Below are 27,481 nucleotides of genomic sequence, written 5' to 3'. Positions count from 1 at the left end.
ACATAAATGGAGAAATTCCTAATTGTGTTCTACAATGGGTATTAGATTTATGTAAGCTAGAGTTAAAATCAAGAAAAATCCATATATAATCCAATGGGTGTACCCTGTGCTTATGTGCATGCTTAGTGATCTTGTAAATAATAATAGGCTCACAACCCTTCCTTACTCTTTGTGGCAGGCTTTCTATATGACATCACTTCCTGTGTCAGAGTCATTTTATGATATAACATTGACCCCACTTCTATTTTCCCCATCAGGGTCTCACAGAGAGCATGGGCTACAGTGTATAGCATTATAGAGGAGATAGCTGCTGTGGGATACACCATAGTCCATATTTCCTGGCTTTGCAATACTTTCAAAGTAAAGTGTGGTTTTGATCATTACCTTCTTCCTAGTCCTAGTAATGAGCTGCTGTATTAAGATATTTTATAGCATTTCATCCTACAGTGAGAAACAGTATTCTTCTATGATCTGTCATTATATAGTCTGAATTGAAAATGTTACATGGAGCTAAACTCACTCCCTAGAGAAGGAGTCTCTTCAATAAATGCACACATTTGGATTTCCACATGCAGAGATTTGAAATTGGACTGCTACCTTACAACCTATACAAATATCAACTCATCATTTATCAAGGATCTTAGCCAAAAACCTGAAACCATCAAATTACAAGAGGCCAACACTGGGGAAACACTGCAGGACATGTGCCTAGGCAATGATTTCTTGGATAAGACCCCAAAACTGGCCAGCACCATGGCTCACTAGGCTAAACCTTCGCTTGTGGCACTGGTACTCCAGGTTCTAGTCCCGGTTGGGGTGCTGGTTCTGTCCCAGTTGCTCATCTTCCAACCAGCTCTCTGCTGTGGCCCAGGAGGGCACTAGAGGATGGCCCAAGTGCTGGGCCCTGAACCCGCATGGGAGACCAGGAGGAAGCACCTGGCTCCTGGCTTTGGATCCCCATAGTGGCCATTTTGGGGGAGTGAACCAAATGAAGGAAGACCTTTCTCTCTGTCTCTCTCTCTCACTGTCTAACTCTGCCTGTCAAAAAAAAAAAAAAAAAGACCCCAAAAGTACAGGCAATAATGGCAACAATAGACACATGGGATTAAATCAAGCTAGGTAACTTTTGCTCAGCAAAAGATATATTCATCAAAGTGAAGATACAGCTAACAGAATGGGAGAAAATATTTGTAAAATATGCATTCAATAAACTATTAATACCAAGATCGTATAAGGAATTCAAGAAACTTAACAACCACATAATCAGCATTCCAATTAAGAAATGAACTGGGGACAGTGCTGTGGTGCAGCAGATTAATGCCCTGGCCTGAAGCACCAGCATCCCATATGGGCACCGGTTTCAGACCCAGCTGCTCCACTTCAGATCCAGATCTCTGTTATGGCCTGGGAAAGCAATAGAAGATGACCCAAGTTCTTGGACCCCAGCACCCATGTGGGAAACTTGGAAGAAGCTCCTGGCTCCTGTATCCTTGCTTCAGAACTGCACAGCTCAGCCATTGTGGCCAACTGGGGAGTGAACCATCAGATCAAAGACCTCTCTCTCTCTCTCTCTCTCTCTCTCTGCATCTCCTCTCTCTGTGTAACTCTGACTTTCAAATAAATAAATAAATCTTAAAAAAAGAAATGAACTAAGGATATGAACAAGCATTTTTAAACGGATGAAAAATAAATGGCCAAGAGACACATGAAAAGATCTCCCCATCATTTTAATTGGGGAGAGGCAGAATTCCCCACACTTGAACCCACAATATGGTGACCATTCAGACAAAACTCAGCCTTTACCAAATAGACTCTCTGAGGATAGAGAGGAGGGAAAAACAGGATTTCTCATGTGCACCTCCCACCTCTCATCTGAATGTTCTCCCTCTTTCCAATTGTGCCTCCCTTCCAGCTTCATCCACTTCTGAGGAAAATCCAATTTACCAACAGTGCTGGGGAGGATGTTTCCTTCCATGAAACAAGACATCGTATGTCACACTGTGATATCCACAACATTGTGAATTTTCCCGCTGGATTTCATTTGCTGATTAAAATTGGGGAGTTTTCCTCTAAGAGTGCACACGGCCAAGAGTTGGTCCTCAATGAAGACATGATAGAATGGCCTGTTGCATTTAAGGAGGTGTGGATCCATGGGAATATTGGATACATATGGAGGTTCTGAATAGAATCTGAGAGGAGATTATGTGTGAGAATTTAAATAAGCATTCAACTCTCATTTCACATCTTGGCTTCCAAAGTTATGGTGTTCCTTACACATATAAGAACCAGTGTGAATTAGAAGTGCAGATTTGTATTAGATATTGTGTTTTTTTACTCTGGGCATATTTATGCATCCCGAGGTTGAGTGACTAGAATGAGCAAGGTTAAGGAATGGAGACAGAGATCAATATACAGAAATAAATTACTAAATGCATGTATACACAGATTCTAAAATTTTATTTCAACTTTTTTATTTATATAACTTGAAAAAATTTCATGTATTATATATATATTTATAAGCATAGTGATATTTTAATCACTTGGTGAGAGTCATTATTATGTTTTGATGCAGTATGAACACAAGTAAATTATGAGTTGACTATTTGTAGAAACTATTCCCATTTTCCTTTGTCATTGTGCTGTGAATGAGTTCAGTTTTCATGTATTATGTGTATATATATATATATTTATAAGCATAGTGATATTTTAATTACTTGGTGAGAGTCATGTTTTGATGCTGTATGCACACAAGTAAATTATGAGTGGACTTATCCATCACCTATATGTAGAAAAAATTCCCATTCTCTATATTTTCATTGTGCTTTCCAACCAGTTCAGTTTTTCTTCTGAATTGTACCTCATAGCTGTGTTGAAATACCCCAGACAATTATATGGGTGATTTGTTTAACTGTTGTGCGTTAAATTACAAATGCATTAATTGTCTCTAGAACTGATGCTCTTCCTGGGTCCAAAAGTCCAGAAATAGATCAATGCACAATCGTTGGCTTATAACATTTTCTCATCACTTCTGTGTGGGCGTGTCTTTCCCTGAGTAATTACTGAGAATTGTACCTAGTCATTCTGATTTTTTGGATATTTTTTCTGACATGTAAAACATACTCAATCGAGGAAAGAGGCATGTAAAATAGTCTGAGACATATACATTCTCAAAATAATTACCACATAAAAAGATGAACTGAAAAGATTTCAGAGGAAGCAATTCAACAGAAAGAGACAAATGCTTAGCATAGATCTGGTGAAGTACTAAATTAAAGCCATCAAGTACCCTTATAATATTTGGTAGACAGCTGATAAACCTGGGATGAGCATCACAGAAACTCCAAATTGGACATCTAGGTAAAATCAAGGAGACTCAGATTGGGGAGGACATAGTGATGACCTTGTGGGTGATGAGGTAATTAGAGACATCCTATCACAGTGCCTAATGATGTACAAAACAATGACCATCACTTCTCTTTTCCCCTCAGACTCCTCAGTCATTATGTAGACAGAGGTGTGGTTCAGGATTCATGAAAATGCCACAGGAAGGGAGACTTGTCTACTGCTTTACTTTGTTGTTTGTCAAGAAAGAGACATTGCCAATCGTACAGGTAAAAAACTTATAACTGACCTATGAGAACTCCAGTCTATGAAATACCTCTTGATAAAAAGTAAACCAAGCATATTTGTGATGGTATCAGAGTGCTCTGTAATTTTCCATGCACACCTTTACTCACTCTTTCCATACCCTTGTTGTATGATCACTATCACTATCTCATCATGTGTAAGCTGTTGTCTGGTGGTGCTCATCCTCTCAAGCTCAACTCTGACAATGAATCTATCTGGATCCTTCTTTCCCATCCAATGCTGGATGAGACTGTCTCAATCTGTGTCTAAGGTCTAAACAATAAATATAAGTCAGATATTTGTTAAGGCTCCCTTAGGATTTCTAAAAGTCATGAAATAAAAATATTTTCATAAACAACTAAAAAGCAGGGAGCTACTTCACATGAGGTGTGCCAGAATACTGTATTGATTTCTGTGCTACATCTTTCACATAGTGCATGATGTGTAGTACACATAACGAATGCCTCCACCTTCTCCTTTTATTGTATACACTAGAATAAAAGAAAACCAAGATGAAATTTAGAGACAAAACACTCTAATAAGGGTGCAACTACATCACACCTCAAGCCCATGAAGCTTCTATTCTTGCATGATTACCAACTTAAAACCTGAGTAGCACCCTTACTGCAAGTATGGCCCAAGTAATATCATTTCCTTTCTTTTTTTAAAAAAGTATTTATTTTATTTGAAAGAGTTACAGAAAGAGAGAGAGAGAGAGAGAGAGAGAGAGAGAGAGAGTCCATCTATTTATTCATGCTCCAGACAGACACAATTGCCCAGGTTCAGCATGGCGGATGCCAGCAGCCAGGTTCACTTGGGTTCAGGGGACCCAAGCACTTGGGTCATCTTCTGCTGCTTTTTTCATTTCATTAGCAGGGAGCTGGATTGATATGGATCTACTAGAACACAAAACAATGTCCAAATGTGTTGCTGGTATTGCAGGTGGTGGCTTTACCTGCCATGCCACAATACTGAAGATATTTTTGATTTTTACATTGACATGTGATTGAAAGAGAGACAAATTCACCAGCTAGCCTGTTCTTAATCTTTTAAATGGTCTTCTCCATTTGAGTATAAGTAAGAAAAACCTTAAACCTGATGACCCCAGATAAATATTCTAACCCATGTGATTACAAGGCTTCTCCTGAGAAAGACCCTGGGGACAGTAGAGAAGACGGTTTGGAAGACTCCATGCCCATATGAAATACAGGAAATTCATCATTTTATAGAAATTAAAGCACTGAAAGAAATATCTCTGGGTGACAAGATGAGTCCACATAGCCCTATATGCTAAGGAGGTTGTTTGAATGAGTTTCTGCCAAATGGAGATAAACATCATACCTGGAACAGGACTGCTGAAACCTCCTCTATTGTTTCTTGGTATACATCAGAGCAGACAGGACTCACCACAACATTGCAAAGGAATGTTTCCTTAACAAGGAAGAAGGAGCAAATTGTGAAATGGAAACACAGAGTCTTCCTTTTCCACACAGATGCAGAGCAGTGCATCCCATGTGCAGATCACGAGTACCCAAACCAGGAAAGAAGTCGCTGCCTCCCTAAACTGGTGACATTCTTAGCCTTTGAAGAATCCCTGGGGATGGCTCTGGCCTGCATGGCTCTGTGCTTTTCTATCCTTACAGCTGTGGTCCTCTGGATCTTTGTGAAGCACCAAGACACTCCCATCATCAAGGCCAATAATAGGACCCTCAGCTACATCCTGCTCATCACCCTCCTCCTGTGCTTCCTCTGCTCCTTACTCTTCATTGGCCATCCCAACACAGCCTCCTGCATTCTATAGCAAATTACATTTGGCCTTAGGTTCACAGTGGCTGTTTCCACCATGCAAGCCAAGACCATCACTGTGATTCTGACCTTCAAAGCACTGAAACCTGGAAGAACCATCAATTTCTGGTATCAAGCACTTCTAACTTCATCATACCCATCTACTCCTTGTTCCAACTGGCTCTTTGTGGCATCTGGTTGGGAATCTCTCCTTCCTTTATTAAGTTAGATGCACTCTCTTAGCATGGTTTTATTATCCTGGCATACAAGAAATTTTCCTTCCCTGCCTTCTATTGTGTCCTGGGCTATTTGGTCTCCTTTGCCCTGGCCAGCTTAACTATGGCTTTCCTAGCCAGGAATCTGGCTGACACATTCAATGAAGCCAAGTTCAGCATGCTGGTGTTCTTTTTTTCTGACAAGCAGAGTGGACAGTGAGAGAGAGACAGAGAGAAAGGTCTTCCTTTTTCCTTTGGTTCCCCCCCTCCAATGGCATCTGTGGCTGGCACGCTGTGGCCAGTGCACCATGCTCATCCAAAGCCAGGAGCCAGGTGCTTCTCCTGGTCTCCCATGCGGGTGCAGAGCCCAAGGACTTGGGCCATCCTCCACTGCTTCCTGGGCCACAGCAGAGAGCTGGACTGGAAGAGGAGCAACCGGGACAGAATCCGGCGCCCTGACCAGGATGAGAACCCAGGGTGCTGGCACCACAGGTGGAGGATTAGCCTATTGAGCCACAGTGCTGGCCTTTTTTTTTTTTTCATGCTGGTGTTCTGCAGTGTCTGGGTGACCTACCTGTCTGTCTACAAAGGGGAAAGCCATGGTGGCCATGGAGGTCTCCATCTTGGCCTCCAGTACAGGGCTCCTGAGCTGCATCTTTGCCCCCCAAGTGTTATATTATTCTCATAAAACCTGATAAAAATACTTTGAAATGTTTAAAGAACCAACACAGTTCTAGCGGATCCTGAAAGTTTTTTCATGAGTTTCTTCACATTTTCCTACTTTAATCAAAAAACAAAGGGCAGCAGCATTTCAACCGTATCAAATAAGCAAAACTATAAACCATTGTTGGTTAGGAAGTTAGCCCAGCTATTAAGATGACCATGTCCCACATGACAGTAGTTGTGTCTGTAACTGGGCTATGACCCCTCACCCCACTCCAGATTCCCAGGAAAATAAACCCTTTGAGTCAGTGGTGACAACTCAGAGCTATTGGGCCCCTGTCAGTTTACATTTTTTCTGGCTCTTGGCTCTGGCCTCTGTCCAGGCTCAGCCACTGCAGGCACTGAGAGGTGATTCAGTGAAATGTTGTTCTCCAACCATCTCTCTCTCTCTGTTTTTCTCTCTCTGCCTCTCAAAAAAATACAATGCATTCTAGAAGTATTTTAATATGAAATAAGAGTAATATTTAAAACTGAAACACAGGAGACCAAGTTTTAAATCAAGTTGTAAATAGCAATGTCATTTTATGATAGGGCTATGCCTGAACTTATAGACACTGTTCACTGCTTAGGAGATTTGTCATTCTATAAGACTGCTGTGTGAACTGCTTCCCATGTTCAAACATTCTCACTGTTTTAATTCTTTTTTTAAACATTTATTTAGTAAATATAATTTTCCAAAGTACAGTTTATGGATTACAATGGCTTTTCCCCCCCATAGCTTCCCTCCCACCTGCAACCCTCCCATCTCCCGCTCCCTCTCCAATCCCATTCACATCAAGATTCATTTTGCATTATCTTTATGTACAGATCAATTTAGTATATATTAAGTAAAGATTTCATCAGTTTGCACCCACACAGAACATAAAGTGTAAAATACTGTTTCAGTACTAGTTATAGCATTAATTCACATTGCACAATACATTAAGGACAGAAATCCCATATGAGGAGTAAGTACACGGTGATTCTTGTTGACTTAACAATTTGACACACTTGTTTATGGCGTCAGAAATTTTCCTAGGCTCTAGTCATGAGTATCCAAGGCTATGGAAGCCTCTTGAGTTCTCTGACTTCGATCTTATTCCAACAGGGTCATAGTCAAAGTGGAAGTTCTCTCCTCCCTTCAGAGAAAGGTACCTCCTTCTTCGATGGCCCGTCCTTTCCACTGGGATCTCACTCACAGAGATCTTTCATTTAAGGATTTTATTTTGCCAGAGTGTCTTGGCTTTCCATGCCTAAAATACTCTCCTGGGCTCTTCAGCCAGATCCCAATGCCTTAAGGGCTGATTCTGAGGCCAGAGTGCTGTTTAGGACATCTGACATTCTATGAGTCTGCTGTGTATCCCCCTTCCCATGTTGGATCATTCTCTCCCTTTATTCTATCAGTTAGTATTCGCAGACACTAGTCTTGTTTGTGTGATCCTTTTGACTCTTAGACCTATCATTATGATCAATTGTGACCTGGAATTGATCACTTGGACTAGTGAGATGGCATTGGTATATGCAACCTTGATGGGATTGTATTGGAATCCCCGGCACGTTTCTAACTCCACCATTTGGGGCAAGTCAGCTTGAGCATGTCCCAAATTGTACATCTCTTTCCTCTCTTATTCCCACTCTTATATTTAACAGGGATCACTTTTCAGTTAAATTTCAACACCCAAAAATAAATTTGTGCTATGTGTCCCATGTTAGATATTTAAGAGATGTTTCCAAATACATGCATTTTTAAAATTTATAGAAGGCAGTGAACCTTCTGGTAAATGTTTACTAATGGTTGAAATTGCTTGCCAAGTTTTCCTTTGATATGGGTACTGTCAGTAAGCAATCTGAGACTTCCTTCCACATTTCTCTATTCTAAGCCTGGCTTTTTCCCTCATTTTTCTATTCTCTTCAAGGTGGAAACTGACTCTATGCTAAAAGATTCTCCAAGATTCAAAATTTTTTATTTAGTTCTTGTAAAAGGGATGGCTAACATTTTCTGTAATAATAGTATAGCAAAGGGACAGCTTAAATTATGATTTCATAGCTAGATTTACTTTGCCGTGGGCACAGTAAACAGACAAAACCTCCCTTTCAGACCAAACAAAGGGAGTGAAAGTTTTAAAGTGGTGACATAGCTTTCCTCATGGGCATTCTCTACCTCAGAAAAACACTACTAGAACATGCCAGTGACTATAGACTTCCAGTTTAGGCCACTGGAGACTAGGGATGGGACTTGAGCACTCCCTTGACTTGCATCCTCTGGTCTGTTTAAAAAAAAAAAAAAAGCAAGGATCAGAAGAAAGCTAGGTATCAGACACAATGTAAAGATAGGTGGCAGGCCTATTAACAGCGGCTCTCTTCAGTGATCTGCCCTCAAAGAGACCCAACAGGCCAGTCCATTGCAGTGGCTTTCAATGTGGAAAGCTAGGGCTTCAGCAGAAAGGCAGCTTATGAAGAGCCTTGGCAGCTCTGCCAGCAAAGAGGTGGATCATCAGAAATGGAACTGTCCTGGAGTTGAAAGACACCCAGGTCAGAGCCACATATCTTTCTAGCTCTAAGCTGAAAATCCCTTCACTCAGCCCAGCTTCCAAAGTAACCACTGCTGCTGAGGGGTTGGCCAAGTACAGCTGGTAATAGTGCAGACAGAAATGTAAATTTCCTGTTAGAGTTGCAAACTGCCTTTGCCTGGCCAGCTCTCCTCCCATGCCAGGTAGGTAATAGAAATCAACATGGTGTTTTCCCCAAGGAGGTTCACGCCTCCCTTGGGATGTGCCCATTGGGCAGAGATAGATAGGCCTGGGCCACATAACTGACAAGGCATTAAAGCCCAACAGATTATTATCTGGCCCCTTCTGTCAGTTTATATTTTCCTCCCAATTGGGGAACTTATTTGTGGCTTTGAAAGCACCTTTCTTAGGTTCTCCAATAATGACTATGTCTTTTTTTCTAGACCCTATCTAGCTCATCTGGGGCCTTGTTCCTTTGTAATTATAGTCTCTACTCTAACATCAATGCCTCTACTCCCAACCTGTGTGTATTTATGGTGCTCTAGCCCAATTAATGTTGCATAATTGTTCAGAATTTCTCTACAGACAAACCCCTCTATCCGAAAAAAAAAATGATGAGTGGCTTTTCTCCTGGACTTGGCTGGGATCAGCTTTAAACCACATCTGTCAAACAGTCCTCACAAGGGTCTAGAGACCACTCTCATTTCCTCTTTTATATGAGATCCTCTCATTACTTGTTTAATGCCACTCTTAGGATCATTAGTTGCTTTTCTCACCCTGTCTTTTATATTACCGTGTCTGTTTAAGTGTTTACAGGAGGTGATAATGGAATTAACCAGGCCTTCAGCAACCAGGTGGTCAAACAAATGCTGCTACAAGGATATACTGGGCTCTCCACTGAGGAGAAGTGAAGTGGCTTGAGACATCACTCCATGCAGGCAGAGTGTACCTCATCACCCCATGTCAGTGGAAAGTAGCTCTAAACAGATAATCAGGGCCAGTGCTGCAGCAAAATGGGTTAATATCCTAGCCTTCAGTGCTGGCATCCCATATTGGCACCGATTCAAAACCCAGCTGCTCCACTTCTGATCCAGCTTCTGACATGGCCTGGAAAAGCAGTACAAGATGGCCCAAGTCCTTGGGCCCCTGCACCCATATGGGAGACTCGGAAGAAGCTTCTGGATCCTGGATCCTGGCTTCAGATCAGCATAGCTCCAGCCATTGCAGCCATCTGGGGAGTGAACCAGCAGATGGAATATTCTCTTTGCCTCTCCTTTTCTCTCTATGTAACTCCAACTTTTGATAGTTTATGAACTTAAATTAATCACTTTAACAAGTAAGATGGCATTGGTACATTCTACCTTGATGGGATTGAATTGAAATCCCCTGGGACGTTTCTAGCTCTACCATTAAGGGTAAGTCCGAATGAGCAGGTGCCAAATTGTACATCTCCTCCCTCTCTTATTCCCACTCTTACATTTAACAGGGATCATTTTTCATAAATCTAAATGCCTAAAAATAATTCTGTGTTAACTAAAGAGTTCAACCAATGGTATTAAGTAGAACAAAATAAAAAACACTAAAAGGAATAAAATAGTAAGTTGTTCCTTGACAGCCAGGACAAGGGCTGAACAAGTCATTGCTCCTTTTAGTGTCCATTTTGCTTCAACAGGTTTCCTTTTAAGTGATCAGTTAGTTGTCACTGATCAGGGAGAACATATTATATTTGTCCCTTTCAGACTGGCTTATTTCACTCTGCATCCTATTGAATGGGGAAGAGTTGGAAGCATTTCCACTGAGATCTGGCACCAGATGGGAAGGCCCACTCTCACCACTGCTATTCAACATAGTACTGGAAGTTTTAGTCAGAGCCATCAGGCAAGACAAAGAAATTAAAGGGATACAAATTGGGAAGGAATAAGTCAAATTATCCCTCTTTGCAGACAATATGATTCTTTACTTATGGGATCCAAAGAACTCTACTAAGAGACTATTGGAACTCATAGAAGAGTTTGGCAAAGTAGCAGGATATAAAATCAATGCACAAAAATCAACAGCCTTTGTATACACAGGCAATGCCATGGCTGAGAAAGAACTGCTAAGATCAATCCCATTCACAATAGCTACAAAAACCATCAAATACCTTGGAATAAACTTAACTAAGAATGTCAAAGATCTCTACAATGAGAATTACAAAATCGTAAAGAAATAAATAGAAGAGGATACCAAAATATGGAAAAATCTTTCATGCTCATGGATTGGAAGAATCAATATCATCAAAATGTCCATTCTCCCAAAAGTAATTTATAGATTCAATGTGATACCAATAAAAATACCAAAGACATTCTTCACAGATATGGAAATAATGATGCTGAAATTCATATGGAGACACAGGAGACCTCGAATAGCTAAAGAAATCTTGTACAATAAAAACAAATCCAGAGGCATCACAATACCAGATATAAGGACATGTTACAGGGCAGTTGTAATCAAAACAGCATGGTAATGGTATAGAAACAGATGGATAGACCAATGGAACAGAATAGAAACACCAGAAATCAATCCAAACATCTACAGTCAACTTATATTTGAACAAAGATCTAAAACCAATTCCTGGAGCAAGGACACCTATTCAACAAATGGTGCTGGGAAAACTGCATTTCCACATGCAGAAGCATGAAACAAGACCCCTACCTTATACCTTACATAAAAATCCACTCAACATGGATTAAAGACCTCAGTATACAACCAGATACCATCAAATTATTAGAGAACATTGGAGAAACCCTGCAAGATATAGGCACAGGCAAAGACTTCTTGGAAAAGACCTCAGAGTCACAGGCAGTCAAAGAATGAATTAACAGTTGGGATTACATCAAATTGAGAAGTTTCTGTACTGCAAAAGAAACAGGAAAGTGAAGTGCAACTGAAAGAATGGGAAAAAATATTTGCAAATTATAGAACTGATAAAGGATTAAAAACCAGAATCTACAAAGAGATCAAGAAACTCCACAACTACAAACCAAACAACCCACTTAAGAGATGGGCCAAGGACCTAAATAGATATTTTTCAAAAGTGGAAATCCACGGGCCAGTGCCATGGATCACTTATTTAATCCTCTGCATGCGGTGCTGGAATCATATAAGGGAATCAGGCTCTAGTCCCTGTTGCTCCTCTTCCAGCCAATCTCTCTGCTGTAGTACGGGAAGTCAGTGGAGGATGACCCAAGTGGTTGGGCCCTTGCACCTGCATGGGAGGACAGGAAGAAGCACCTGGCTACTAGCTTTGGATCAGCATAGTTCTGGTCATAATAGGCATTTGACAGGTGAACCAATGAAAGGAAGATCCTTCTCTCCTTCTCTCTCTCTCACTATCTGTCAAATAATAATAATAAAAAAAGAAAATCCATATAGCCAACAGATAATAATAAGAAATATTATTTTAATTACATTATATAATACTATTATAATTAATATAATTATAATGGTATTATAATAATTATTATAACATAATAATAATAATAATCCAAATAGCCAACAGATCTCTAGCCATCAGGGAAATGCAAATCAAAACCACAATGAGTTTTCACCTCACCCCAGATAGAATGGCTTACATACAGAAGTCAAATAACAACAGATGCTGGCAAAGATGTGGGGAAAAAGGCACACTAATCCATTGCTGGTGTGAATGAATACTGGTAAAGCCACTATGGAAGACAGTTTGGAGATTCCTCAGAAACCTGAACATAGCCTTACCACATACCCACCCATCCCACTCCTTGGAATTTACCCAAAGGAAATGAAATTGTCAAATAAAAGAGCTGTCTGCACCTCAATGTTTATTGCAGCTCAATTCACAATATCTAAGACATGGAATCAACCTAAATGCCCAGCAACAAAACACTAGATAAAGAAATTCTGGGATATGCACTCTATAGAATATTATGCAGCAGTAAAAAAAGATGAAATATGGTCATTTGCAACAAATTGAAGGGTCTGGAAAACATGCTGAGTGAAATAAGCCAGTCTGAAAGGGACAAATATCATATGTTCTCCCTGATCAGTGACAACTAAATGAGCACTTAAAAGGAAACCTGTTGAAGCGAAATGGGCACTATGAAAAACAATGACCTGATCAGCCCTTGTCCTAACTGTTGAGGAACAACTTACTATTTTATTCCTTTTAGTGTTTTTTGTTGTTGTTGTTGTTGTTCTACTTAATATCATTGGTTGAACACTTTAATTAACACACAATTTTTCTTAGGCATTTAAATATATGAAAAAGTGATCTCTGTTAAATCTAAGAGTGGGAGGAGATATACACTTTGGCACCTGCTCATTCGGACTTGCCCTAATGGTAGATCTAGAAATGTGCAGGGATTCCAATTCAATCCATCAAGGTGGCATGTACCAATGCCATCTCATTAGTCAAAGTGTTCAGTTTAATGTTATAATTGATCATAATGATAGTATTAAGTCTCAAAAGCAAAGCATAAACAATACTAGTGTATGCTAATAATAACTGAAGAATTAAAAAGGAGATAATGGTCTGACATGGATAGCAGGATACACAGCAGACTTATAGAATGGCAGCTGTTCTAAACAGCACTCTGTCCTCATAATCAACCCTTAAGACATTTGGCTCTGGCGAAAAAGCCCTTGAGACTTTCTTAGGTATGGAAAGCCAAGACACAGTGCCAAAAAAATAACCTAAATGTAAGATGTCTGTGTGCGAGATCCCATCAGAAAGAATGGACCATTACAGAAGGAGGTAACTTTCTCTGAAGGGAGGAGAGAACTTTCACTTTGACTATGGCCTTCTCCTAATAAGATAGGAGTTTGTGAATACAAGAGGCTTCCATAGCCTTGGCAACTCATGACAAGAGCCTTGACTGATTACTGATGTCATAAATAAGAGTGTCAATTGTTAAATCAACAGTAGGGGTCACTGTGCACTTACTCCCCATGTAGGATCACAGGGTTTTTTTTGTTTGTTTGTTTGTTTGTTTTTTTTACTTTTATTTAGTAAATACAAATTTCCAAAGTACAGTTTATGGATTACAATGGCTCCCCCCCCCCATAGCTTCCCTCCCACCTGCAACCCTCCCATCTCCCGCTCCCTATCCATTCCATTCACATCAAGATTCATTTTCAATTATCTTTATATAAAGAAGATCAATTTAGTATATATTAAGTAAAGACTTCATCAGTTTGCACCCAGACAAAACATAAAGTGTAAAATACTGTTTGAGTACTAGTTACAGCATTAATTCACATTGCACAATACATTAAGGACACAGATCCTACAAGAGGAGTAAGTGCACAGTGACTCCTGTTGTTGACTTAACAAATTGACACTCTTGTTTAAGGCGTCAGTAATCTCCCTAGGCTCTAATCATGAGTTGCCAAGGCTATGGAAGTCTTTTGAGTTCACCGACTTCGATCTTATTTCAACAAGGTCATAGTCAAAGTGGAAGTTCTCTCCTCCCTTCAGAGAAAGGTACCTCCTTCTTTGATGACCTGTTCTTTCCACTGGGATCTCACTCGCAGAGATCTTTCATTTAGGGATTTTTTTTGCCAGAGTGTCTTGGCTTTCTATGCCTAAAATACTCTCCTGGGCTCTTCAGCCAGATCCCAATGCCTTAAGGGCTGATTCTGAGGCCAGAGTGCTGTTTAGGACATCTGACATTCTATGAGTCTGCTGTGTATCCCCCTTCCCATGTTGGATCATTCTCTCCCTTTTTTATTCTATCAGTTAGTATTCGCAGACACTAGTCTTGTTTGTGTGATCCTTTTGACTCTTAGACCTATCATTATGATCAATTGTGACCTGGAATTGATCACTTGGGCTAGTGACATGGCATTGGCACAAGCCATATTGATGGGATTGTATTGGAATCCCCGGCACGTTTCTAACTCCACCTTTTGGGGCAAGTCAGCTTGAGCATGTCCCAAATTGTACATCTCTTTCCTCTCTTATTCCCACTCTTACATTTAACAGGGATCACTTTTCAGTTAAATTTCAACACCTAAGAATAACTGTGTGTTAATTACAGAGTTCAACCAATAGTATTAAGTAGAACAAAAAATTTGAAAAGGGATAAAGTATTAAATTGTACATCAACAGTCAGGACAAGGGCTGATCAAGTCACTGTTTCTCATAGTGTCCATTTCACTTCATCAGGTTTCCTTTTTGGTGCTCGGTTAGTTGTCACCGATCAAGGAGAACATATGATATTTGTACATTTGGGTCTTGCTTAACTCACTCAGCATGATGATTTCCAGATTCCTCCATTTTGTTGTAAATGACAGGATTTCATTTTTATTACTGCTGTATAGTATTCTATAGAGTACATGTCTCATAATATATTTATCCAGTCTACTGTTGATGGGCTTTTGGGTTGATTCCGGTCTTAGCTATTATGAGTTGATCTGCAATAAACATTGAGGTGCAGACAGTCTTGTTTTTGCCAATTTAATTTCTTTTGGGTAAATTCCAAGGAGTGGGATGGCTGGGTTGAATGGTAGGGTTATATTCAGCTCTCTGAGGAATCTCCAGACTGACTTCCACAGTGACTTGACCAGTTTGCATTCTCACCAACAGTGGGTTAGTTTCCTTTTTTCTCCACATCCTCACCAGCATCTGTTGTTGGTAGATTTCTGAATGTGAGCCATTCTATCCGGGGTGAGGTGAAACCTCATTGTGGTTTTGATTTGCATTTCCCTGATTCTAGTGATCTTGAATATTTTTTCTTGTGTTTGTTGGCCATTTAGATTTCCTCTTTTGAAAAATGTCTATTGAGGTCCTTGACCAATCTCTTAAGTGGGTTTTTTGTTTTGATCTCTTTGTAGATTCTGGTTATTAACCCTTTATCTGTTGCATAGTTTGAAAATATCTTTTCCCATTCTGTCGGTTGCCTCTTCACTTTCCTGACTGTTTCTTTTGCAGTACAGAAACTTCTCAATTTGATGTAATCCCAAATGTTAATTTTGGCTTTGACTGCCTGTGATTCCAGGGTCTTTTCCAAGAAGTCTTTCTGGTACCTATATTTTGCAGGGTTTCTCTAATGTTCTCTAATAATTTGATGATCTTAGGTCGTAGATTTAGATCTTTAATCCCATTCAAAATAGGCACAAAAAACACAAATACCTTGGAATAAACTTAACCAAGGATGTTAAAGATCTCTACGATGAGAATTACAAAATCTTAAGGAAAGAAATAGAGGAGGCTAACAAAATATGGAAAAATCTTTCATGCTCATGGATTGGAAGAATCAATATCATCAAAATGTCCATTTTCCCAAAAGCAATTTATAGATTCAATGTGATACCAATAAAAATACCAAAGACATTCCTCTCAGATATGGAAATAATGATGCTGAAATTCATATGGAGACACAGGAGACCTCGAATAGCTAAAGAAATCTTGTACAATAAAAACAAATCCAGAGGCATCACAATACCAGATATAAGGACATACTACAGGGCAGTTGTAATCAAAACAGCATGGTACTGGTACAGAAACAGATGGATAGACCAACCAATGGAACAGAATAGAAACACCAGAAATCAATCCAAACATCTACAATCAACTTCTATTTGATCAAGGATCCAAAACCAATCCCTGGAGTAAGGACAGTCTATTCAATAAATGGTGCTGGGAAAACTGGATTTCCACGTGCAGAAACATGAAGCAAGTCCCCCAACTTATACCTTACACAAAAATCCACTCAACAATCAGTATTTATTAAGATTTTTTGGACACGTGGCATCCCCACAAGGAATACTGCTTGACCATGCTCCTCCTGTTTCTGGGAAAGAAACCTCACTTAAATCACAATGCCAATAAATATATGTTAAACAATCAATAGCCAGGGCAAACAGAACGTGAAGCATGTTAATTAGATGTCTTAGCAAATAAGAACACTTACATTGTCTGCACATTGATAAATAGAAATTAATTCAGTCTCCAGGATTTTAGGAATAGCAATTTAATATAAAATAACATTGCTGTTATAGCCTTGATGCACATCCGAGGTTTGATTTACACCATGATTTACTTTACTCAATTTAAAGTTTTTCCCTAAACTCCATTACTAACTCTGAGAGGGAGAGAAAAAGAAGTTTAGTGATAGAGACAAAGAGAAATCCTATTCAATGCCTCACACCTCCTCAACCCCAGTGCTTTTTCCTGGATCGAGGCTACAACCAACAACAGGGAGTCAGACCGAAGAATTTTACATGGATGGCCAGGACAAAGTTACATGAAGATTCACCACTTCCTCCAGGGCCCTAGGAATCAGTAGCCCAGGTCAGGAGCAAAAACCAGAGCCAGAAACTGATGCCATTCTCTCAGATCACTAGGCTAAACACCCAACCCACCAGTTATATTTAAAGGAAAAATCAATTTCATTTCCTTCATATAGCTTAAATGCCACTTCAGTCTGGATTATCGGTCCTAAACTCTGAATATGTGACAGCTAAACAAGTGGAAATCTTTAGAATCCCTTAGAACTTGCTCTTTTCTTTAAGTCTTTCAAAGAATTCTTTTCAGGCCTTATGAGAATAATGTAGCACTTGGGGAGGAAGATGCAGCCCAGGAGCCCTGCACTGGAGGCCAAGATGGAGAAGACCTTCACGGCCACCATGACCTTCCCCTTGGTGCTGTGGTAGACAGGCAGGAAGGTCACCCAGACACTGCAGAACACCAGCATGCTGAAGGTCAGGAACTTGGCTTCATTGAACGTGTCTGGCAGGTTCCTGGTTAGGAAAGCCAAGGTGAAGCTTGCCAGGGCCAAGGAACCCAGGTAGCCCGGGACACAGTAGAAGGCAGTGACTGAGCCCTTGTTGCACACCAGGATGATGTGGCCATGCTCAGAGTGTGTATCTAACTCAGTGAAGGGAGGAGAGATTCCCAACCAGATGCTACAGAGAGCCAGTTGGATCAGGAAGCAGATGGGAATGAGTGAGTTAGAAGCTCCTGATACCAGCAGTCGCCTCATTGTTCTTCCAGGTTTTGTAAGCTTGAAGGCCAGAAGCACAGTGATGGTTTGGCCAGCACAGTAGAAACAGTCACTGTGAACACAAGGCCAATGCTATTTGCTGGAGGAGGCAGGTGGCTGTGTTGGGATGGCCAAGGAAGAGTAAGGAGCAGAGGAAGCACAGGAGGAGGGTGATGAGCAGGATGTAGCTGAGGGTCCTGTTATTGGCCTTGACGATGGGAGTGTCTCGGTGCTTCACAAAGACCCAGAGGACTGCAGCTGTGAGGACAGAGAAGCACAGAGCCATGCAGGCCAGAGCCATCCCCAGGGATTCCTCAAAGGCTAAGAAGGTCACCAGCTTGGGAGGCAGTGGTTTCTCTCCATCTTTGGGTACTCGTGATCTGCACATGGGATGCACTGCTCTGCATCTGAGGAAAAAGAGAGACTCAGGATTGATACTTAATTGCTGCCTTTTTCTGTCCAGGAAAGGCGTCACTTTTGCACTGCCACTTTGAGAACAGACTGCCTCTATCATATACCAAGATGCACTAGGGTAACTCTGCATTCCCAATCCAGAGAGAATGCTCTCTTCCTAGAATCAGTGGGTGCTCCTAGCTTTTGTCTCAGAGACAATCTGGACACACACAAGCACCTATGTGATGAGCTACGAATTCCCATATGATGGTAATTTTTTTTTGTTTGTTTCTTGTTTCATATACTTAGCGGGTGTTGCACATCACTCTGATAAATTATTTGTTATAATCTTTACACCTGATAAATGTATTCTTTCTCTGAAGTGTGAAAAATTAAGTGCTTTCTACTGCTGCATTAATGGTCATTGAATTATTATTTTTGAGCAATAAAAACTATTTTTGGGCCGGTGATGTGGCTCAGCATGTTAATGCCCTGGCCAGCACCCCATACAGGTGCCGGTTCCAGTCCCAGCTGCCCCTTGATCCTGCTCTCTGCTATGGTCTGTGGTAGCAGTAGAAGATGACCCAAGTCCTTGGGCCCCTGCACTTGCCATGGGAGACCTGGTAGAAACTCCTGGCCCCTGGCTTCTGGTCAGTGCAGCTCTGGCCATTGCAGCCATCTGGGGAGTGAACCAGCAGATGTAAGACTTCTTTCTCTGTCTCTACTTGACCCTGTAACTCTGTCTTTCAAATAAATAAAATAAATCTTTCAAAAAGTATTATCTGCTCTGTATTTTGAATAATGGAAGCATTTTCTAATTAGTGTATGTCTACTTTACATAATTTGATATATTTGGCTTTCATAGGTAATTCCTTAAATGTTTATCTTGTGCAAAGACCCTTTTCAATGATGCCAATCTGGATCCTTTATGATTATATATTGTCTTCATATTTCACACTGCATAATGCTAAATATGGTACAAGAGTAATAAAACATTTCTGTATCAACTTGCACCGTCCCTGTACATTGCATTTATGCATGAAAATGCATGGATTTGCTCATCTAAGGAAGCATAACTAAGCTTGGTGGTGATGCTTTTTACATGTATTGCCTAGATTTAAGCACAGCCCATTGGAAGAGCTCAGATTAGGACTGCCTCTCTCAGAATTGGAGGGTAAAATAAGATGTCTTGTCAAATCAATAGCACAATTAAGCCCAAAAGGATGAGCGCCACCAGAAACCAGTCTACACATAATGTGGTAGACATAGCGATCATAAAATGGATGTATGGAGATAACAAGTGAATGTTTGTATTCATAGCAATGGTTCACTACAATCTCATTACAAAAATTCTTGGTTTTTTTCATTTTTTGTTTTTGTTTTTGTTTTGTTTTTAACTTTTAATTAATAAATATAAATTTCCAAAGTACAACTTTTGGATTACAGTGGCTTTTCCCCCCTATAACCTCCCTCTCACCTGCAACCCTCCCATCCCCCACCTCCCACTCTCTCTCCCATCACATTCCCAATCACAATTCACTTTGGGTTATTTATTCTTATTTTAAATTTTTATCAATGTAAAGAGAACAGATTTCATATATTTTATAGAAACAACTCTAAGATGGTAACCATACTTCCCTCCTCCCTTCCCTCCCAGAATACTCCTCCTTCCTTCCTTCCTTTCTTGTTTTAACTTTTACAATAATACAAATTCAATTGCTTTATAACCACAGACTTAATGCACCATTAGCCATAATATTCAAGAAGTAAAATGTAGAAACAGCACACTGTTCCACAGGGGTATAGAAAAGAGCTAAAAACATAATGAAATCCTAAGATGTCAGTTTCATTCTTAAGCAATGCTTTTTTGTAGTCTATATTAACTACTAAATATCAGAGAAAACATATGATGATATTTATCTTTTGGGGACTGGATTATTTCACTGAGCATAATGGCTTCCAGTTGCATCACTGTTGTTGCAAATGGCAGGATTTCATTCCTTTTTTGGCTGAGTAGTATAATTATGACAGTGGAGATATCAGTAGAAATGGATACGGTTTCTACCTGTCTGATTGGAAATGTCTCCGTCTGTGCAAAAAGTGCAAGTATAGCAGCAGACAGGTCTTCCTTCCTGTGGCACTTTCCTGAATCCTGGGCCACAGCTCTGGCTACACACAGATTGAGGAGTCTGAAAGGAAAAAGTAGAAACATTCATCTTGATTATTGGCCACATTGATAGAATTTCAATGCTTAACCCCTCACAACAGAAAATGTGACCCTCAGTTTAAGGTCATCTCTGTGTCTCCTTCGACCCCTGCCATGTCATCATTAGCTAGGTGGCTAACTTGGAGCTTCTGTGGTCATCAGTGTACTTTGTCAACATGTACCAAATATTACAAATGTACTTAATCACTTTTATTTCACACATCACCAACTAACATCCCCTGCCATTTATCTCTTATTGAACCACTATATCCAAAATATGTTTAATGTGGGTTTCTATGTGGCAATGATTCTGAAAACTAGAATGTCTGAGAAAAAATTGACCATGAACTCATACTTAGTTGATTAGAATATTTTATAGCACAGATAAAAGAAACAAAAGACATGATATGGAGGCACACCACTGAGAGTAACTATGAAAAATTCAGGTCAACATAGAAATGGTTAGAATGTGTTACAAAAAAATAATTGTGTTCAGTACATTTCTGATATTTTCCATTCAGGCAGGCCATTAATTTTAGAGATAAACACATCACTTGGGTGCAATACATTGTTGTTATATTTGGTCATGAAGAAAATATCATATTTTGGAAACATGACAAATTATTGTCAATATCAAGATGTTATGTAGAATAAATTGTGGAAGACTGAGTAGCATGTGAAATGAAAAAAGGAAATGCTATCTACAAAGAGGTGAATGATACATCAACCCATAATCCACTGTGTTCATCATGCATCACAACATAAAGACCCTCACCATATGTGATTAAGGTCTTCAGAATATATAGATATATTTAGTATTTATGTGTCTATACACTAATCTCTCTATTTCTTTTCATTTATAGCCTTCATTCTATTCACTAAACATCTACAAAATATATGTGTTCAAATTAAAAAAATAAATCAGGGGCTGGTGCTGTGGCACATTAGGTTAATCCTCCACCTTTGGCTCCGGTATCCCCTGTGGTCACTAGTTCTAGTCCTGGCTGTTCTTCTTCCAATACAGCTCTCTGATGTGGCCTGGGAAAGCAGTAGAAGATGGCCCAAGTCCTCGGACCCCTTTACCCATATGGGAGACTGGATGGAAGCACCTGGCTCCTGGCTTCAGATCAGCACAGCACGGCCATTGCAGCCATTTGGGGAGTGATCCACTGGATGGAGGACATTTCTCTCTGTCTCTCCCTCTCACTGCTATAACTCTACCTCTCAAATAAATAAAATTAAAAAAAATTAAAAATAAATCAGTAGATTATTCCAAGTTGCACATTCATTCAACATGCATTACCTAAGACTATATAAGGATTACCTCTCTCTCTATATAAGAATACATAATATATATTACCTATATACAGGACAACCTACATATATTTTATATATATATATATATATATATATATAGGATTACCTATATATATATATATATATATATAATATGTAAGGATTATATATATATTATAAGGATTGTAATATATATATTATAAGGATTATAATATATATATAATAAGGATTATATATATATATATATATAAGAATATGTAAGGATTAGCTACATATATATGTATTACCATGTATTTGGAAACCATGATGTGAACTGAGACTCTGATGCTTACATAAAGGCTTCGTAATTAATCTACTCCAAAGATTCTACTCAGACCTCTATGTAGGCCTGTGGTATTGAAAGGGATCCATACCCCTTTGAATGCAATAGGCCATTCTATCATCTCTTCATTGATGACCAAGGCTTGATCATGTGAACTCTTAGAGAAAAACTTTCCAATGTTGACCATCAACCCAAGGCCCATAGGAAAATTCACAATATTCTGGATATCATATTGTACCACATCGTGCCTTGTTTCATGGAAAGATATGTCACTTCCAGCACTGTTCCTAAACTGGATTTTCTTCAGGAGTGGGTGAAGCTAGAGGACAAACATAATTGTAAGATGTACAGCATTCAAGTTTAGGTGCTAGAGATGGGATTAAAATGGTGGAGAAGAGAGGGTGATGGCTGCTGTAGTCTAGGAGAACATAGTTTAAGAAAAAGTAGAAGGACTGCAGGCTCAGGGAAGTGTTAGGAAGAAAACAGCAGAGGAAATTCTACACAAATTGGAGGGACACAGTGGACCTATGTGGAGGGTAAGGACATGCACAACTCAGGACCCCAGCAGCTGAGAGCCTCTGCACCAGTGTTGGAGAGTGAGGTGAGACTAATCCGCAGGAGCCAAGCAACTGGCGAAAAGCTGCAGGAAGAGCTTAGAGGGAATCCAGCTTGGAGTCCCATGGGGGATAGTGTACCTGACAAACTACAGGAAAATAAACAAAGTAGGGGGCATGTTTTCTCTCTCTCCAATTACTCTGCAACTGTGTCCTGTAACAAGCTGATAGAGAACAGGCATAACCTTAGACATACATAACAGCTGCACCAGCAAACAGCCAAGCAGAGACTCCTGAGTCTGGTGAGGACAGGGGGCTGAGTGCTTGTGACTGTGGGAGGCTTGTGTGCAGGATTGTGTTGTGTTCTTACCTGAGCTTCTTCTAGAGTTCAACAAAGTAATCTTAAAAGTCACATTATTAATGCTTTTAAAATTTGACATAAGCCTATTTTTTTAGATACACATTTTTCTAAAACTGAAGATTTCCAGCAGTCCCTGTTGATCCAAAACAAGACAAACATATAAGAGGACTCAGCCTGTGGCTGAGACTTTGGGCACTCACTGCTGGAGGTGCCATATGATCAGGGCTCCCTGGTGAGCTGGCCAGGGACATTGTTGGAGAATCTGAGCTTACACTGAGGACTGCACAGATCCTCTGTGTGGTCCTTATGGCAGAGCAAACAAATAATATACACACTGGAGCTAGCACCCAGTAACTGGTCTCCTTTGAGTAGAGGAGCTCAGCTGAGTCTACACCAACAGACAAAAACAAACCTATCTGATCAAAAAAAAAAAAAAAAGAGAAAGAGATAGAGATTTACTATGCCAAACCTGGGTGTGTCACCTCAGATACAAACCTCACCCTGGAGCACTGAAAAGAGCTTCCTGGACATATCTACCACAAAGCTCTAGGGATTCCCTGGAAGCAGACATTCCATTAATCCACACATAGTCCAAAGATGAAAGCCACCACAGTGATAAAACACAGAAACCAACTAGTATCTCCACAAATGACGATCAACAAATGCACCAGTTCAAGAAACAGAATAAGGAAGACACTATGATGACCACAAAAGTACACAACACTTCAATACTAGATTGTGAAGACAATGAGATTGAAGAAATCCCAGAAATGGAATTCAAGTTACAGGTTATTGAGTGGTGTACATGCACTAAGCAGTCACTTCCCAGGCTCATAATCCTCAGGGATTCTTCTTAGGAGAGACTTAGTTGGGTTTGGGTGGTCACCATGTCATGGGTTCATGTGAGGGGAACTATTCTATCATTGCCTGAAGAAATGATGGGAAGTGATTTAATACAAACAGTAAATTATATTAGCTGGCTTAGGCATGCACTCTGCTGTATCCATGACCAGGAAGGAGGTTTAGTTGGGGCTTTAGGGAAGGTAAGCTTTGCACTTAAACATGGGTCTGTCATGGATGGGTGTGCTAAAGGATAATTTTAATGATGGTAACCAGTTGTGTTCTTACCTGAGCTTCTTCTAGGGTTCAACAAAGTAAACTTAAAAGTCAGAATATTAATGCTTTTAAAATTTGACAAAAGTCTAGTTTTTTAATGATATACATTTTTCTAAAATTGAAGATTTCTAGCAGTCCTTGTAGATCCAAAACAAGACAAACACATGAGTTATATGTGTTAAATTATCTATACTTAGAATTTTATATCTCACTAATGCTTAAAATTGATACCATGTGGGTTTCTTTCCACTCAGCTCTCCTACAGAAACTTAGTTGAGAATTTGATTAACTTTTTAAACCTTATCTGGCAGTATATGACAAAAACCATGGAGTTCTACTTCAGTAAAAAAAAGTGCAAATATATTAGGGCTTCATGCCTGTCCTGTTCTGGAGGAGGTTTACCTGCCAAGGGAGAAGCTTAGGTTGAGCTACATCTCCTGGAGATCCCATTTCTACATTCTCTAGAAACATCTTGTGGAGGGCATGGGCCACTGCATACACAGCATTGTAGATGAAATAGCTAGAGTCAGATAGAGTCATTATGTCGATGTCTACTGGGGAAAACTCTAAGGAAGTGTTTGGTGGGCAGTCTCCTATTTCTCCACATAGCGACCCAGAAGGTAGGCAGGTGAAAATGTGAAACCAGAGTTTAGTGAAGTAAAAATCTTCTGGGTAGTGGGAAGGGTCCACTGTCTTGAGAAAATGTTTGAGGCCTGGGATTTCCCCCTTGTGTGGTGAAAATGAGAAGCCTCCATGGAAAGAGTGCAGTACACGGTATGTCTCATGCACAATGATGTTCCACTTTGCTACCATGATCCACACCTTGCCCACGGTTAAAAAGTATCCTCCTGCAAAGTCCACATTGATGAGGCTCCTTACTTCACCATAGAGTATATGCACATTTGCAGAAGAAAGGCTGATCCCAGTCATGAAAGTGATATCAGTGGAGGCATACAGTCTCTTAGTGGCAGGGAGCTTTTGTGTGAAGGCCACACGGAGACCTTTCTTTACCATCTCTGTCTCGAAGTTCCGAAGGAACTGCTCTCCTTTCATATCATCAGATACAAAGAGCGCCACCCAAGTCCAGCCAAAATGCAGCAACAAGGAGATCATTCCATGGACCACAGAGCTGTCACTGGTGGCCATCTGATAGAGTGAGGGAAACCGGTCTTTATCATTTAGCAGAGGATCGAAAGGGCCATAGGTGATCTGAAAGCCAAAGTAGTCATGACTGTGAATTATCTTTGTTGGGGTAAGGCTGAGATATTCTCTCCAAGGGAGGCCTTGAGGAGAATGTTACTGGGTATAAAGAAAGATTGCTCTAGAGATAGCTGAATTCTGTTATTCTGCAAACAGAGAACACCATGCTTCTCATGCCCTTAGCCTTTGGAAGAAAGGTGATAGCATGAAAATGTGTCATATCCCTATTTTCTCTTCACATCCTGCAGTGGGAACTGGGAAGGAATCAATTCTGAATGCAATACCACCAAGATAATATCCTGCTCTCTCTCACCCAAATGTGGGATAGAACCCATGTGGCATGTAAACCATGACAAAGTTGGTATGGATCTCCTGATACACTGGATTTCATTTCTTTTCACAACATCACATAACTTGTCATGAAAATCACAATTACTCACTCTGATTTTTGGTGAAATAATTTTTCCAGCTTAGAATCCTCTTATGCGACTGAAGTCTTTTTTTTTGGCAGTAATGGGCCTATATTGCTGATGGTGTGTACTGGGTCTTACATAAATCACTGATTTGCTAATGCAGATCCTGGGAGGCAGCTGTAATGTCTTGATTAATTGAAATAGTTAACCCTCATGGAAGACCTGAACAGAATTCCTATACCCAGTGCCTACAATTGCCAGACTCCCAGCACATTAGTGATTGTACCAATGAATGGAAGACCTCTGTTATGTCTCTTTCTGCCTCTCAAACCAAAATGTTAGGAAAAACAATCTGTGATGTCAGGAATTGTAAATAGAACACTCAGTGAGATTCTTCTGAAGGAATCTTTCAGTGAAGGTGAGTGAGGGAGGTTTGGATGATGGCGTCCAGGAACACCCATTTCACTGGAACTGAGCCTCGAACACTCTTAGCAAACTTAGGGAAGGCATGGTCCTCTGTGATGTCCCAAAGGAAAAGCAAATGTCCAGGTTTTTAAATCCCCACATCTACATTATCACCTGTGGATGCCACCTTGGACAGTACACTTCTTGGTGCTGTGGAAATTTCCTTTGAGATACTGAGCTGTGAATACAATGAAGTCAATAAATCCAATGGTAGGGATGGATATATTGGCCCTAGGTAGGAATCTGAGTGGAGACCCTCAGCATTCACTGCCCCTTCCCTTTCTTCCTACCTCCTTCCTTCTGTTAATAATTTCACAGGCCAGGGTTTTCCCACTTAAAATCATGGTGGGATATATATTCTTGGTTTCTTTTTTTTTAGTATTGGATTTCTTTTTTAAATTTTATTTAATGAATATAAATTTCCAAAGTACAGCTTATGGATTACAATGGCTTCCCCCCATAACGTCCCTCCCACCCGCAACCCTCCCCTTTCCCACTCCCTCTCCCCTTTCATTCACATCAAGATTCATTTTCGATTCTCTTTATATACAGAAAATCAGTTTAGCATACATTAAGTAAAGATTTCAACAGTTTGCTCCCACACAGAAACATAAAGTGAAAAATACTGTTTGAGTACTAGTTATAGCATTAGATTTCAATGTACAGCACACTAAGGACAAAGATCCTACATGAGGAGTAAGTGCACAGTGACTCCTGTTGTTGACTTAACAAATTGACACTCTTGTTTATGGCATCAGTAATCACCCTAGGCTCTTGTCATGAATTGCCAAGGCTATGGAAGCCTTTTGAGTTCACCGACTCTGATCATATTTAGACAAGGCCATGGTCAAAGTGGAAGTTCTCTCCTCCCTTCAGAGAAAGGTACCTCCTTCTTTGATGACCTGTTCTTTCCACTGGGATCTCACTCGCGGAGATCTTTCATTTAAGTTTTTTTTTCCCCCAGAGTGTCTTGGCTTTCCATGCCTGAAATACTCTCATGGGCTTTTCAGCTGGATCCGCATGCCTTAAGGGCTGATTCTGAGGCCAGAGTGCTGTTTAGGACATCTGCCATTCTATGGGTCTGCTGTGTATCTCACTTCCCATGTTGGATCGTTCTCTCCCTTTTTTATTCTATCAGCTAGTATTTGCAGACACTATTCTTGTTTATGTGATCCCTTTGGTTCTTAGTCCTATCATTATGATCAATTGTGAACTGAAATTGATCACTGGGACTAGTGAGATGGCATTGGTACATGCCACCTTGATGGGATTGAATTGGAATCCCCTGGTATGTTTCTAACTCTACCGTTTGAG

General features: G+C 40.1%; 1 pseudogene; it reads right to left on the bottom strand.

Moving 5' to 3' along the window:
* Positions 1–17,337: 17,337 nt before the first annotated feature.
* The window catches only part of LOC149121482 (vomeronasal type-2 receptor 116-like), a 34,165-nt pseudogene continuing 24,021 nt past the window's right edge, over positions 17,338–27,481 (bottom strand).

Source organism: Oryctolagus cuniculus, chromosome 16 (assembly GCF_051225735.1).
Source record: "Oryctolagus cuniculus isolate XC-2025 breed Fujian yellow rabbit chromosome 16, ASM5122573v1, whole genome shotgun sequence".
In the NCBI taxonomy this organism is placed as follows: Eukaryota; Metazoa; Chordata; class Mammalia; order Lagomorpha; family Leporidae; genus Oryctolagus; species Oryctolagus cuniculus.
The sequence above is the reverse complement of the archived record's forward strand: the minus strand, read 5'-3'. Positions and strand labels throughout refer to the sequence as shown.